The 15,855-nt window shown below is 49.6% G+C and overlaps 1 protein-coding gene across 2 annotated transcripts in view; it reads left to right on the top strand.

The window, feature by feature from the left end:
- The window catches only part of LOC144735516 (scavenger receptor cysteine-rich domain-containing protein DMBT1-like), a 376,933-nt gene that overhangs the window by 94,740 nt on the left and 266,338 nt on the right, over window positions 1-15,855 (top strand). The gene's annotated exons all lie outside the window — the stretch shown is intronic.

The following is a 15,855-nucleotide window of genomic DNA, read 5'->3' as shown; positions in this document are numbered from 1 at the left end:
ACACTCACACTCTCAGACTCACACACACATACACTCACTCTCACACTCTCAGACTCACACACACACTCACTCTCTCAGACTCACACACAGGCTCACACTCACACTCTCAGACTCGCACACATACACTCACTCTCACACTTTCAGACTCTCACACACACTCACATCTCACACTTTCAGACTCACACACACACTCACATCTCACACTCTCAGACTCACAGACACACTCACATCTCAAACTCTCAGACTCACACACACACTCACATCTCAAACTCTCAGACTCACACACACATACACTCACCCTCACACTCTCAGACTCACACACACACACTCTCAGACTCACACACACACACACTCTCAGACTCACACACACACACACACTCACCCTATCAGACTCACACACACGCTCACTCTCACACTCTCAGACTCACACACATACACTCACTCTCACACTCACAGACTCTCACACACACTCATTCTCACACTCTCAGACTCACACACACACTATCTCAGACTCACACACATACTCTCTCAGACTCACACACATACTCTCTCAGACTCACACACATACTCTCTCAGACTCACACACACACACTCACTCTCACACTCTCAGACTCGCACACACACACTCTCACACTCTCAGACTCACACACACTCTCAGACTCACACACACACACACACTCTCTCTCACATTCTCAGACTCACACACATACACTCACTCTGACACTCACAGACTCTCACACACACACTCTCAGACTCACACACACACACTCTCAGACTCACACACTCACACTCACACTCTCAGACTCATACACACACTCACTCTCACACTCTCAGACTCACACACATACACTCACTCTGACACTCTCAGACTCTCTCACACACACACACTCATTCTCACACTCTCAGACTCACACACACACTCACTCTCAGACTCACACACATACACTCACTCTGACACTCTCAGACTCTCACACACACACTCATTCTCACACTCTCAGACTCACACACACACTCACTCTCACACTCTCAGACTCACACACACACACTCACGCTCACACTCTCAGACTCACATACACACACATACACTCACACTCTCAGACTCGCACACACACACACTCACTTTCACACTCTTAGACTCACACACATGCTCACTCTCACACTGCCAGACGCACACACATACACTCACTCTCACACTCTTAGACTCACACACACACTCTCACACTCACACTCTCAGACTCACACACACATACACTCACTCTCACACTCTCAGACTCACACACACACTCACTCTCTCAGACTCACACACATGCTCACTCTCACACTCAGACTCACACACACACACTCACGCTCACACTCTCAGACTCACACACATGCTCACTCTCACACTCCCAGACTCACATACACACACTCACTCTCATACTCTTAGACTCACACACACACACTCACTCTCTCAGACTCACACACATGCTCACTCTCACACTCTCAGACTCGCACACATACACTCACTCTCATACTCTCAGACTCACACACACACTCACTCTCACACTCTTAGACTCACACACACATACACTCACCCTCACACTCTCAGACTCACACACACACTCTCAGACTCACACACACACACTCACTCTCACACTCTCAAACTCACACACACACACTCACTCTCACACTCTCAGACTCACACACATACACTCACTCTCAAACTCACACACACACACACACACTCTCAGACTCACACACACACACTCTCAGACTCACACACACACACACACACTCTCACACTCTCAGACTCACACACACACTCACTCTCAGACTCACACACATACACTCACTCTGACACTCTCAGACTCTCACACACACACACACACTCATTCTCACACTCTCAGACTCACACACACTCACTCACACTCTCAGACTCACACACACACTCACGCTCACACTCTCAGACTCACACACACACACACTCACACTCACTTTCACACTCTTAGACTCACACACATGCTCACTCTCACACTCCCAGACTCACACACATACACTCACTCTCACACTCTTAGACTCACACACACACACACTCTCACACTCACACTCTCAGACTCACACACATACACTCACTCTCACACTCTCAGACTCACACACACATACACTCACTCTCAGACTCACACACACACACTCACCCTATCAGACTCACACACACGCTCACTCTCACACTCTCAGACTCACACACATACACTCACTCTCACACTCACAGAATCTCACACACACTCATTCTCACTCTCAGACTCACACACACACTATCTCAGACTCACACACACTCACTCTCACACTCTCAGACTCACACACACACTCACTCTCACACTCTCAGACTCACACACATACACTCACTCTCACACTCACAGACTCTCACACACACACTCACTCTCACACTCACAGACTCTCACACACACACTCACTCTCACACTCACAGACTCTCACACACACTCATTCTCACACTCTCAGACTCACACACACACTATCTCAGACTCACACACACACTCTCTCAGACTCACACACACACACATTCACTCTCACACTCTCAGACTCACACACATACACTCACTCTCACACTCTCAGACTCACACACACACACTCTCACACTCTCAGACTCACACACACACACTCTCAGACTCACACACACACACACTCTCTCTCACATTCTCAGACTCACACACATACACTCACTCTGACACTCTCAGACTCTCACACACACGCACACTCATTCTCACACTCTCAGACTCACACACACACTCACTCTCACACTCTCAGACTCACACACACACACTCACGCTCACACTCTCAGACTCACATACACACACAAACACTCACACTCTCAGACTCGCACACACACACACACTCACTTTCACACTCTTAGACTCACACACATGCTCACTCTCACACTCCCAGATGCACACACATACACTCACGCTCACACTCTTAGACTCACACACACACTCTCACACTCACACTCTCAGACTCACACACACATACACTCACTATCACACTCTCAGACTCACACACACACTCACTCTCACACTCTCAGACTCACACACATACACTCACTCTCACACTCTTAGACTCACACACACACACACTCACTCTCATACTCTTAGACTCACACACACACACTCACTCTCTCAGACTCACACACAGACTCACCTCTCACACTTTCAGACTCATACACACACTCACATCTCACACTCTCAGACTCACACTCACATACACTCACTCTCACACTCTCAGACTCACACACACACTCACATCTCACACTCTCAGACTCACACACACACACTCACTCTCACACTCTCAGACTCACACAAACAGACTCTCAGACTCATACACACACACTCTCAGACTCACACACACACACTCACTCTCACACTCTCAGACTCACACACACACTCACTCTCAGACTCACACACATACACTCACTCTGACACTTTCAGACTCTCACACACACACACACACTCAATCTCACACTCTCAGACTCACACACACACACACTCACTCTCACACTCTCAGACTCACACACACACTCACTCTCACACTCTCAGACTCACACACACACTCACGCTCACACTCTCAGACTCACACACACACATACACTCACACTCTCAGACTCACACACACACACACTCACTTTCACACTCTTAGACTCACGCACATGCTCACCCTCACACTCCCAGACTCACACACACTCTCACACTCACACTCTCAGACTCACACACACATACACTCACACTCTCAGACTCACACACACATACACTCACTCTCACACTCTCAGACTCACACACACACTCACTCTCTCAGACTCACACACAGGCTCACACTCACACTCTCAGACTCGCACACATACACTCACTCTCACACTTTCAGACTCTCACACACACTCACATCTCACACTTTCAGACTCACACACACACTCACATCTCACACTCTCAGACTCACAGACACACTCACATCTCAAACTCTCAGACTCACACACACACTCACATCTCAAACTCTCAGACTCACACACACATACACTCACCCTCACACTCTCAGACTCACACACACACACTCTCAGACTCACACACACACACACTCTCAGACTCACACACACACACTCACCCTATCAGACTCACACACACGCTCACTCTCACACTCTCAGACTCACACACATACACTCACTCTCACACTCACAGACTCTCACACACACTCATTCTCACACTCTCAGACTCACACACACACTATCTCAGACTCACACACATACTCTCTCAGACTCACACACATACTCTCTCAGACTCACACACATACTCTCTCAGACTCACACACACACACTCACTCTCACACTCTCAGACTCGCACACACACACTCTCACACTCTCAGACTCACACACACTCTCAGACTCACACACACACACACACTCTCTCTCACATTCTCAGACTCACACACATACACTCACTCTGACACTCACAGACTCTCACACACACACTCTCAGACTCACACACACACACTCTCAGACTCACACACTCACACTCACACTCTCAGACTCATACACACACTCACTCTCACACTCTCAGACTCACACACATACACTCACTCTGACACTCTCAGACTCTCTCACACACACACACTCATTCTCACACTCTCAGACTCACACACACACTCACTCTCAGACTCACACACATACACTCACTCTGACACTCTCAGACTCTCACACACACACTCATTCTCACACTCTCAGACTCACACACACACTCACTCTCACACTCTCAGACTCACACACACACACTCACGCTCACACTCTCAGACTCACATACACACACATACACTCACACTCTCAGACTCGCACACACACACACTCACTTTCACACTCTTAGACTCACACACATGCTCACTCTCACACTGCCAGACGCACACACATACACTCACTCTCACACTCTTAGACTCACACACACACTCTCACACTCACACTCTCAGACTCACACACACATACACTCACTCTCACACTCTCAGACTCACACACACACTCACTCTCTCAGACTCACACACATGCTCACTCTCACACTCAGACTCACACACACACACTCACGCTCACACTCTCAGACTCACACACATGCTCACTCTCACACTCCCAGACTCACATACACACACTCACTCTCATACTCTTAGACTCACACACACACTCACCCTCTCAGACTCACACACATGCTCACTCTCACACTCTCAGACTCACACACACACTCACATCTCACACTCTCAGACTCACACTCTCAGACTCACAACTCACACTCTCAGACTCACAGACACACTCACATCTCACACTCTCAGACTCACTCACACATACACTCACTCTCACACTCTCAGACTCACACACTCACGCTCTCAGACTCACACACACACACTCTCAGACTCTCAGACTCACACACATACACTCTCAGACTCACACACACACACTCTCACATTCTCAGACTCACACACATACACTCACTATGACACTCACAGACTCTCACACACACTCACTCTCACACTCTCAGCCTCACACACACACACTCACTCTCACACTCTCAGCCTCACACACACACTCTCACACTTTCAGACTCACACACACACTCTCAGACTTACACACACATACACTCACTCTCACACTCTCAGACTCACACACACTCACCTCTCATACTCTCAGACTCACACATACACTCACTCTCACACCCTCACACTCTCAAACTCGCACACACACACTCTCAGACTCACACACTCACTCACACTCACTCTCACACTCTCAGACTCGCACACACTCACCTCTCACACTCTCAGACTCACACATACACTCACTCTCACACTCTCAGACTCGCACACACACACTCTCAGACTCACACACACACACACTCACTTTCACACTCTTAGACTTACACACATGCTCACTCTCACACTCCCAGACTTACACACATACACTCACTCTCACACTCTCAGACTCACACACACACTCACTCTCAGACTCACACACACACTCACTCTCACACTCTTAGACTCACACACACATACACTCACTCTCACACTCACAGACTCACACACACACACTCTCAGACTCACACACACACACTCTCAGACTCACACACACACACTCACTCACTCTCACACTCTCAGACTCACACACACACACTCACTCTCACACTCTAAGACTCACACACACACACTCACGCTCACACACTCAGACTCACATACACACACACTCACTTTCACACTCTTAGATTCACACACATGCTCACACTCACACTCCGAGACTCACATACACACACTCACTCTCACACTCTTAGACTCACACACACACACTCACTCTCTGAGACTCACACACATGCTCACTCTCACACTCTCACACTCTCAGACTCGCACACATACACTCACTCTCAGACTCACACACACACTCACCTCTCACACTCTCAGACTCACACACACACTCACATCTCACACTCTCAGACTCACAGACACACTCACATCTCACACTCTCAGACTCACTCACACATACTCACTCTCACACTCTCAGACTCACACACACACTCACTCTCAGACTCACACACACTCCCTCTCACACTCTTAGACTCACACACACATACACTCACTCTCACACTCTCAGACTCACACACACACACTCTCACACTCTCAGACTCACACACATACACTCTCAGACTCACACACACACACTCTTACATTCTCAGACTCACACACATACACTCACTATGACACTCACAGACTCTCACACACACTCATTCTCACACTCTCAGACTCACACACACACTCACTCTCACACTCTCAGCCTCACACACACACACTCACTCTCACACTTTCAGCCTCACACACACACACTCACTCTCACACTCTCAGCCTCACACACACACTCTCACACTTTCAGACTCACACACACACTCTCAGACTTACACACACATACACTCACTCTCAGACTCGCACACACACACTCTCAGACTCACACACTCACTCACACACTCTCAGACTCGCGCACACACACACACTCTCAGACTCACACATACACACACTCACCCTCAGACTCACACACACACTCACCTCTCACACTCTCAGACTCACACACACATACACTCACTCTCACACTCTCAGACTCACACACACACCCACACTCTCACACACACATACACTTAATCTTACTCTCTCAGACTCACACACACACACATTCTCAAACTCTCACACTCTCAGACTCACACTCACTCACACTCTCAGACACTCACACTCACTCTCACACTCTCTCACACACACACACACTCTCACCCTCTCAGACTCACACACACATACACTCACTCTCACACACACACTCACTCTCACACTTTCAGACTCACACACACACACTCTGAGACTCACACACACTCTCACACTCAGCGCGGCGTTCAGGGGGGGGGCAGTTGGATGAGTGGGCGTGTTTACCTTCCCCCACACTCCCTGATATCTTCAACCCCCTTAACTATCGGCCCCTCCCCCTTGCTTAGGCACCTCCCCTTACCCCCCTCCCTCAGGCCCCTCCCCTGACCCCCCCCCCCCCCCCCCATATCCTTAGGCCCCTCCGCTAGGGGTCGGCACGGTTTGGCTCAAACCACCAAACCGCGGTTTGAACCGAACCAAATCGGTTTGGTTTGGCTCTGTTTGAACTGGTTCGGTTTGGTTTGGGGCTACGAAAACCGACTCGGTTTGGCTCGGACAGGGTGGAACCGGCTCAAACTAGTTTGGTTCAAGCCAACTTAAGAGGTTTGGTTTAGCTTAGTTTGGTTTTGGTTTGGTTTGGTTCAGTCGTCGCTGGTTTGGTTTGGATTGCTCAATTTGAAACCAGTTTGAGTCGGTTCAAACCGGGCCGACCCCTACCCTCCGCTGACCCCCCCTTCCATTAGGCCCCTCTCCGTACCCGGCAGTAGGTCTCCACCAATCAAAGAGCTGTTTGTATTATATATTTATTTATGCACGACAGACAGACAAAAAATCCCTGGTCGGCAGTGTGGAACATTGTTCCTACCTGTAAAAGCACCCCTAGAACATGAACAATATAACAAAATGTTTTTCTGAGTAGCACAGATCGATCTGCAATAAAGGGGGGGGGGGATTTTAACAAAAAGTTTTGGAAGGCAGGAGAACAACAATAGGAACAGAAAGGGAAAGAAAAAAAACCTTCTGTAAACCACGCAATGCAACCCCCTTGATCCCCACATAATTCCGCATGTTCGGCTGGATCACGGGCCCCACCGGTTAGGGGTTTAGAAGCTGTGAGCGGCACAATACAGTCATCCTGATGCACGCTGTCCCTCTGCATTTCCCCCGGCTCGTCGGACATACCAAACACTGGTCATACACAATTTGCGGATGAGTTGTTTTGCCAATGAGGAATATAGGGCTTCAACTGCGATGAATGAACAAACCAACGGCGATGGCCAACTCGTATGCGCACGCACTGCAGCCGTTTGACTTGCACTACTTCCACAGGACCCCTGCCATGGGCGATAAAATTTGAGGAACGTTCCCAATGGCACTTGCAGGCAATGCAACCATGCCCAATCCCCCACAGCCCAATGTAACGTATGGTCCCTCCTTCCCGAATTCCGTTCGTTGGCTGCCTGGTCCTTGGCGGTGTTAAATTTCACCGCTTCTCTAACTGCTGAAACACATTTCAAGGTGATTTACAAGGGCGCAGGCAATTTAGATTTTCCCTTTTTTTCAGACAATCCCAATTGAATCTCCATAGGAGGTTCACTCTCCCTCTCGTACATAAGGAAACAAGGCGAAAATCCAATGGAAACGTGGGTGCCGGAACATGCTGTTCTGACAGCATGACTAAGCATAGTTGTCAGAGTTCGATGCAGACGTTTTACCATCCCGTCCATCTGGGGATGGTACGGGGAACTTCAAATCGTATCAGTGCCTAGCACATCGCAAAGTTATCATAGCAGCTTAGAGGAAAAATTTCTTCCCTGATCCGTGAGAAGCTGCTCGGGTGCACCCTTGTCCAATACATATCCATGCAAAAACGCATCCGAAATAGAGGCTGCCGACTGGTCGGGTAGCGGCCAGGCCATCGTGACAAACATTCAACATGACAAACATTCAACTCCTACCAAGAGGAACTTGTTCCCTCTCTGCGTGGCAGGAAATGACCAGTAGATGTCGAGTGCGACCAACTCATTGATGCACGAAACCGAAACAGACTGCAATGGAGGCTGTGACTTTTACAACGGCGGTTTCCTATGTGCGCATTCCGTGCAACTCTGAATGAGGTCTTGCACGTCGCTCTACATCCCCGGCCAATAATAATTGCATTGCAACATTAGCAACGTTCTCCGGACCCCAAGGTGTAACAACGTGTTCCCATGCCCCCCCCCCCCCCCCCGAGTCAGCTTGCCGTGAAGGGCAACGGGCACAACGACACAGTGCCGGGGTGAACTATCCTCCTCCATCATCAAAACACCATCCCTTAGGACCAGTCGCAGGCCATCAGAGGGAGCGGATTCCATCTGTCCAGCTTCCGCTTGACACCGTAAGGTCATAAACGATCCATCTTCTAATTGCAAATCTCCCTATTCAGTACGCGTAAGGTGCAAAACACCATCCCCCGGAGCGACCTCCTCGTCGGGCTCCACTCCCCCAACCTTTGCTATAACAGGAGTGGGCTTCACCGCTGGAAGTGTACAACAACCCGCGCCCGATGCACGCATACAACCAGTCCTTTTACTGAACACATCTGAAAACTCGCATAGCAGCGATTATAATTTCCCCTGCCACACCAGAGACAACTGTGGGTTTCCTTGACACAATACCTCTGACCAAGTCTCATCCAATGAAGCATTCTTATCCACCGCACCAACAATCCCGTTGCGCACAATTCCATTTCCTTCACGAAACGCGGCTGTCACATAAGCCAATACCGTCCCTGCCCAAACCACAGCCCATCTCTGGTCCTGCATTTTGCACCTTCAAGAACGGCTCCTGATTGAGGGTGACGACTGTCTGTGCGCCAACTAGCGCTAATCTCCGAGTCACCGTATTTGACAGAGTCAACAAGATGCCTGATTGAGGATCCTTAGCCTGTATGCGCTTCCAATAGCGCAGCCGAACCAACATCTCCGATCTCGGCGAGATATACACCGAGTCCTTGGCAAAAGCCTGGACCGCAAAAAAAGAAGTCTGCAGCCCGACGGCATCTGCACACAACCCTGATCAATGAGGATCTTAAGGGGCATTTTACTTTTAAAAACCCGTGCCCAAAAGGCAGGGCACCACCAGTGTCCTCGAGGTCAGTACTGGCCCGACAAATGAAATCTCGCCAATCTCGACGTGGGCCTCTATTTGCCCTATAATCCCCATACTACCATCGTTCGCTGCGACACACGCGTTCACTACTGGCCTAACAAGCCTGTCCCTGATCGGCAACAGGTCAAAAATTTACGGTGGCGAAAGCACCCGTATCAAATAACACTCGCACCTCAATTCCTTGAATATAACCTGACACAGCTGAGGCCCCCACAGCAGCTGCAATAACCTGACACGCTAACTTTTTCTACTGTGTCCCCAAGCTAGGCCATCCCTGTGTAACCAATCCCTGCCCCCGGCGTCAACGTGAGTATGGTGTGGGGTGGAGATGACTTTCGTAAGCCTAGATCCATGAGGTTGTAACACAGGCCGAGTGTTTGGTGTGTTGTGACTCACCCTTTGGGGTTGGGATACAGCCGTCGATGGAGCTGGGTGCGCCGGAGACATTGTCAGAGCTTGACGCGGGCTCAGACATTGTCGCATGAAGTGCCCCGGCTGGCCGCAGTGGAAACAGGTAAGTGCGGCCCTCCATTGTAGATGATCCTCCTCCTCGCGCGGCCTCCAGTTTCGCGACCGCCGTGGCACCTTTCCCTGTCTGCGACTCCATGTCACGACCGCAGATGCCACATCACCGTCGAAAGGTAGGTCCTCTGTCGGTTGATTCACAACGTTTCGCGGCGACCACCCAACTGGTTCGTCATCACGGCCGCGGTCGCCCATCCAGGCCGCCATCTGGGACCAATGGTGCAAGTTCTCGTGGGCCTACAGACATCAGGTGGCCCATCGGGACGTCTGCTCTTCCTCATCGATGACCGGCAAGACGACCCCCATTTAATGCGCCAGTCTCAACATCCTTTCCACCACCAAAGAGTCAAGGGTCTTCGGGTCTACGGTGGGGTACGCCGCCTCTCCCAATGCCAACAACGCGCCATGGTAGGCGAGAGGCGTCTTGGCCTCTGCTGCAAAAATTTCTTACATGTCGGAAGGTGGTTCGTATATTTCGGCCATCTCGGCACATGCATCTTTAAGTGCCGTCTTATTCCCTGCGGGTATGGCCTGGATAACAGCGAGTGCATCGTCTAACACTATGGGCAGAGCTCTCAGCACTTCCCCATCAGTCCAATTCACCGACCAGTAAGCCACCTTGAAGTGCCAAGTGAAAGCGCTCCAGTCGCCACCTGCCACGACAAATTCCCTCGCAGCGGGCAGTCGGAGGGTTCGTGCTGATCCTCTTGCGGCATCGACAGTAACAGGCACCGCTTCCAGCAAATCACGCTCGGGCTCAGAAATGGCAGCCCCCGGCCGCGTGGTCTCTGAGACGCGCGTAATGGCAGCTGCTCCCGGCTGTTCTTGAATCTTTGGTGGTGGGCCGTCTCCTCCTGGTACGGTACGTGCAGTCAGCCCCGCCAACGTGGTCGCCGTCAAGAGCTCCACGATTTGCACGAGCGTCGCCCTCAGGAGCTCCAACTGATCCGACACCACGTGCCATACAAGAAGCTGTCACTGGTCCCACCATCTCTGGCGCTGCCACTTCTCCCACCGCAACTTGGGTAACCGGGAGCGCAGGTCCCGGGGCTGTAAGGATGTCCAGCGTCTCATTCTCGTCATCGTCGAAAGACGTCACAGGTGGGTTACGCTTATTCTGATACTTCGACATCGTTTAAATTTTCTCACTATTCTACTTCTTTTGATAAGAAAAAATAAAAAAAGAATGTTACACTATGACACCAGATGTCGTGAACGACTTCTGACACACGTCTTATTTATTAAGAGCACACAGGGTGATACACTTCGTAACATGGCTACACCTAGGCTGTCTAAACACGCAGCCAATCTCCATCCTGCACTGCATTGGCTGGTTGACGAGCGTAGTGGCGGCAACGGAGCTGGTCTTGCAGAAGAACAGCCACGTGGTTGAAGACAAAGAAATGACGATGGCAGCAATGCAAACAGGACCCAGACCCCACACTAACAGCCCCGAACCTCTGGTTCGGTGCTCCTTATATCAGCCTGGCGCAGCCAAGCTCCACCTCTGGCCACGCCCCCTTTACAGAACCTTCGGGTTGGTTCCCGGAGCTTCTCGACTGACTCTGCTCACACAGGCCGGCAGGTGTCACCCTGTCAATACATAACCCCCCCCAACCCCTCCCCCCCGTGGTGAAAAAATAGCCGTCACGGCTACCAATAATACTGAAAAGGCAAGGAAGCTTCAAAACTGACTCCGCCCTTGACCTTTACCCCAGGTACGCCGCTTCATAATAAGGCACTATCTCATGCAGCTATAACCGTAATTACCCCCACAGGCTGGCCGGTGTCATCCTGTCATTACAAATGTTTAGTGTGTGATCAATTCATTCCTTGGTAAGGTTATGCAATTAACGAGAACGAATGATAAAATACTTCTAAACGACCATAGTCATGTAACTCAAGGGACAGAGCAATGCTTTCCACGATCAGCTCATAGTTAACGCACCACCTTGGGATGGCAACCCTTTTTGAAACACAAAAAATACTTATTGGAACAATAGTATTAGTCCCGATATGCACGTTATGCGTGTCTTCTTGCCAACCGTTGAGTAAGCGGCTTATGCGGTACAGCGTTCCTTGTACCGAAATAACCTCGGTTCCCCCAGCCGGGGCGATGGGTCGATGTGTGTGTGTCGAACACACGGCGCTCTCGCCTGTGCCGACACTCTCTCTCTTGGCTGCTCCGTCCTTGTGAGCAGTAGCCTGCTTCGCCCGGGCTCCCTGGGTGCCTCTCCCGCCCTTCCTCCAGGAGGGCTCCTGCTGTGATCTGCCGCAGGGAGCTGGTACTCAATATATATGTAAAAGTAAAAAATTGTGTATGGGTTTGTGGGTTTGTGTGTGGGTTTGTGTGTGGTCGCGTGCTTGGCTCTCCAACGGTGGGGTTCACGTAAAAAAAAAATACCCAGGTACCACGCAATAAGCTCCGCGGTGAGCAAGCGCTATTCCTTTTTCACATTCGTCAACGTTTAATTAGTTAAATGATCGATTTTGTGCAGTTTGCATTTATTTATTAATTAAATGGCACGTGATCGACCATACCAAGTCACACGCGTTCGGTGGGGGGGGTGGCTTTTACCAAGTCGGTCGGTGTGAGGAGGACATTTTCACACAAAACGCTGGCGTTAATTCTTCCAAATGTCATGTACCCCCCCCCCCCACCCCAATGCGTGCAGTTATTGCTATATAGTCCCTACATTAATATTATATAGCGCTACGATAGTAATTATCATAGCGCAGGTGGAGGGAGTGGCCCAGCCCATAGCCTGCCAGGGAGCCACCTAGGCCGGCTGCACAATCAAGGTGAGGCCGCGGGTTCTGCACGGGACTAGGCCTCACCACGGTAATTTTAAGAACAATTGTATTGCTTATTTTGCTAAACTCACGTACATAGAAAAATGATATTAAAACAATTGGTTTTGAAATATAATAATTTGGTTTGTGTGTAGACAACTTTTTTTTATTGCTTCTTTCGCTAACCTCACATTGATAGAAACCTATTATTTATTTAATCACCTTGCAAATAATAAATTACTTTTCTTTGCATACAATCATATATTTTGTCATTTTCTTGCTTCATTTACATAACCTTGGAAATATTAACATAATATTGTTTGTGTGCACGAAAATATTATTTCATTTTCTTCTTTCGCTAAACTTACGTACATTCAAACCTATTTTTTTAATAATCACCTTGCATTTATACGAATAATTATGTTTGTGTGCAGACAACTAATTTTTCACAATTTACTTGCTTTTTTTTATGTGTGTGCCTATGTCTTTGTGTCCGTGTGAGTCCATCTGCGTGTCAGCGACGGTCACTTTGTGTGTGTGTGCGCGAGTCGATGCGTCTGTGTGTGTGCGTCGATGTTTGTGTGTGTGTGTCGATGTGTGTGCGTAAGTCCATGTGTGTGTGCGAGTCTATGTGTGTGTCAGTCGATGTGTCTATCAGTCGATGTGTTTGTGTGTGTGAGTCCATGTGTGCGTGTAAGTCGATGTTTACTTGTTTGTAAGTCGATGTGTGTGTTTAGGTCAATGTGTGTGGTTGTCTATGTATGTGTGTGTGTGAGTCGCTGTGTTTGTGTGTGTGGGTCGATATATATAACCCGCTGACGCATTTACCCCGCAAAAATAGCGTTTTGAGTAAAACAAATTTCAGATAGCCCACACCTCCAAATACCCCGTATGCATTCATATTTTCAACGTCGTTATCGCGGCTTAATTCCATCATATTAATACGAAGTTTACATTTGTAATACATTTCACTATCAATTGTTAACATTAAAATCATAACATGCACAAAGAAAACAAACTAACCGGAAACGAGTAAACTTATAACAGTAAATAAGTAACGAAAGTAAATATCTAATAAATAAGTAGCACATAACTGGTAGAGAAGTAAGTACAGCTTTATCACTGGTAGATTTCGCACTGCGCAGACAATAGCGGCACTATGGTACACCATTGCCTCGCCCCCAACCCCCCACCTCTCTCTCCCCCGAGCTCTCCCGTCGCCTGTAAACAAAGTGCGCCCACTTGAAACATTGTCGTTTCATTGTGAAGTATTGGAAATGACGGCAGGAAACTCCTTGACGGGTAACACACTTATTTTATTAAATCTTCACTTATCTCGATACAACGTGTGGTCTCTATTCTTCCGAGTACGGTCACCAGACACCGGTACAACTCGTAGCCTCTATTCTTCTTATAACACACTGTACTGGACTCGTGTAGACTCCAGGCCTCTGGCTACACACACCTCACTCGTCTCGTGTAGACTCGCCTCGTGTAGACCCTATGCCTCTGGCTACACACACATCACTCGTCTCGTGTAGACTCTTCTCGTGTAGACCCGTCTCGTGTAGACCCTATGCCTCTGGCTACACACACATCACTCGTCTCGTGTAGACTCTTCTCGTGTAGACCCTATGCCTCTGGCTACACACACATCACTCGTCTCGTGTGGACTCTTCTCGTGTAGACTCGTCTCGTGTAGACCCTACGCCTCTGGCTACACACTCTGCATGCTGACACTGCATGCTCACCCTACACTCCGCCTCTGGGTTACACAGAGTCCCGGTCCACACAGGACAGCGGGACTAGGTACCGCAGGGCCCTATCTCTTCCTCCCGTCTTCAGTCTTCGCTGGTTACACTCTCCCCGTGCGCCTGTGCGCATCACCTTATATAGTCCCTCCTCCCGAGAGACGGAGCGGATGCGGACCTCGATGCGAGCATCGCTTCTTAGTGAACCAATCACAACACGCTATCTCTACGATCCTCTTTTCCCCAACGCGTGTTTCCACTCACCAACCAATCATGCCGCGCTGCCACCCGATCACTCCCACACCAGTGCGTCACCAGCACCCAGCCAATCAGCACCACACAACCCACGATCCCGCGCTGACCCCTGATCCCTCACCGTCAGCGCGCGTCACCACACACACATCCAATCACAACGCGCTGGCACCTGATCGCTACCCCAGCGCGTATCACCACT

This window comes from Lampetra planeri, chromosome 55 (genome assembly GCF_965212315.1).
Source record: "Lampetra planeri chromosome 55, kcLamPlan1.2.h2, whole genome shotgun sequence".
Lineage (NCBI taxonomy): Eukaryota > Metazoa > Chordata > Hyperoartia > Petromyzontiformes > Petromyzontidae > Lampetra > Lampetra planeri.
The sequence above is the reverse complement of the archived record's forward strand: the minus strand, read 5'-3'. Positions and strand labels throughout refer to the sequence as shown.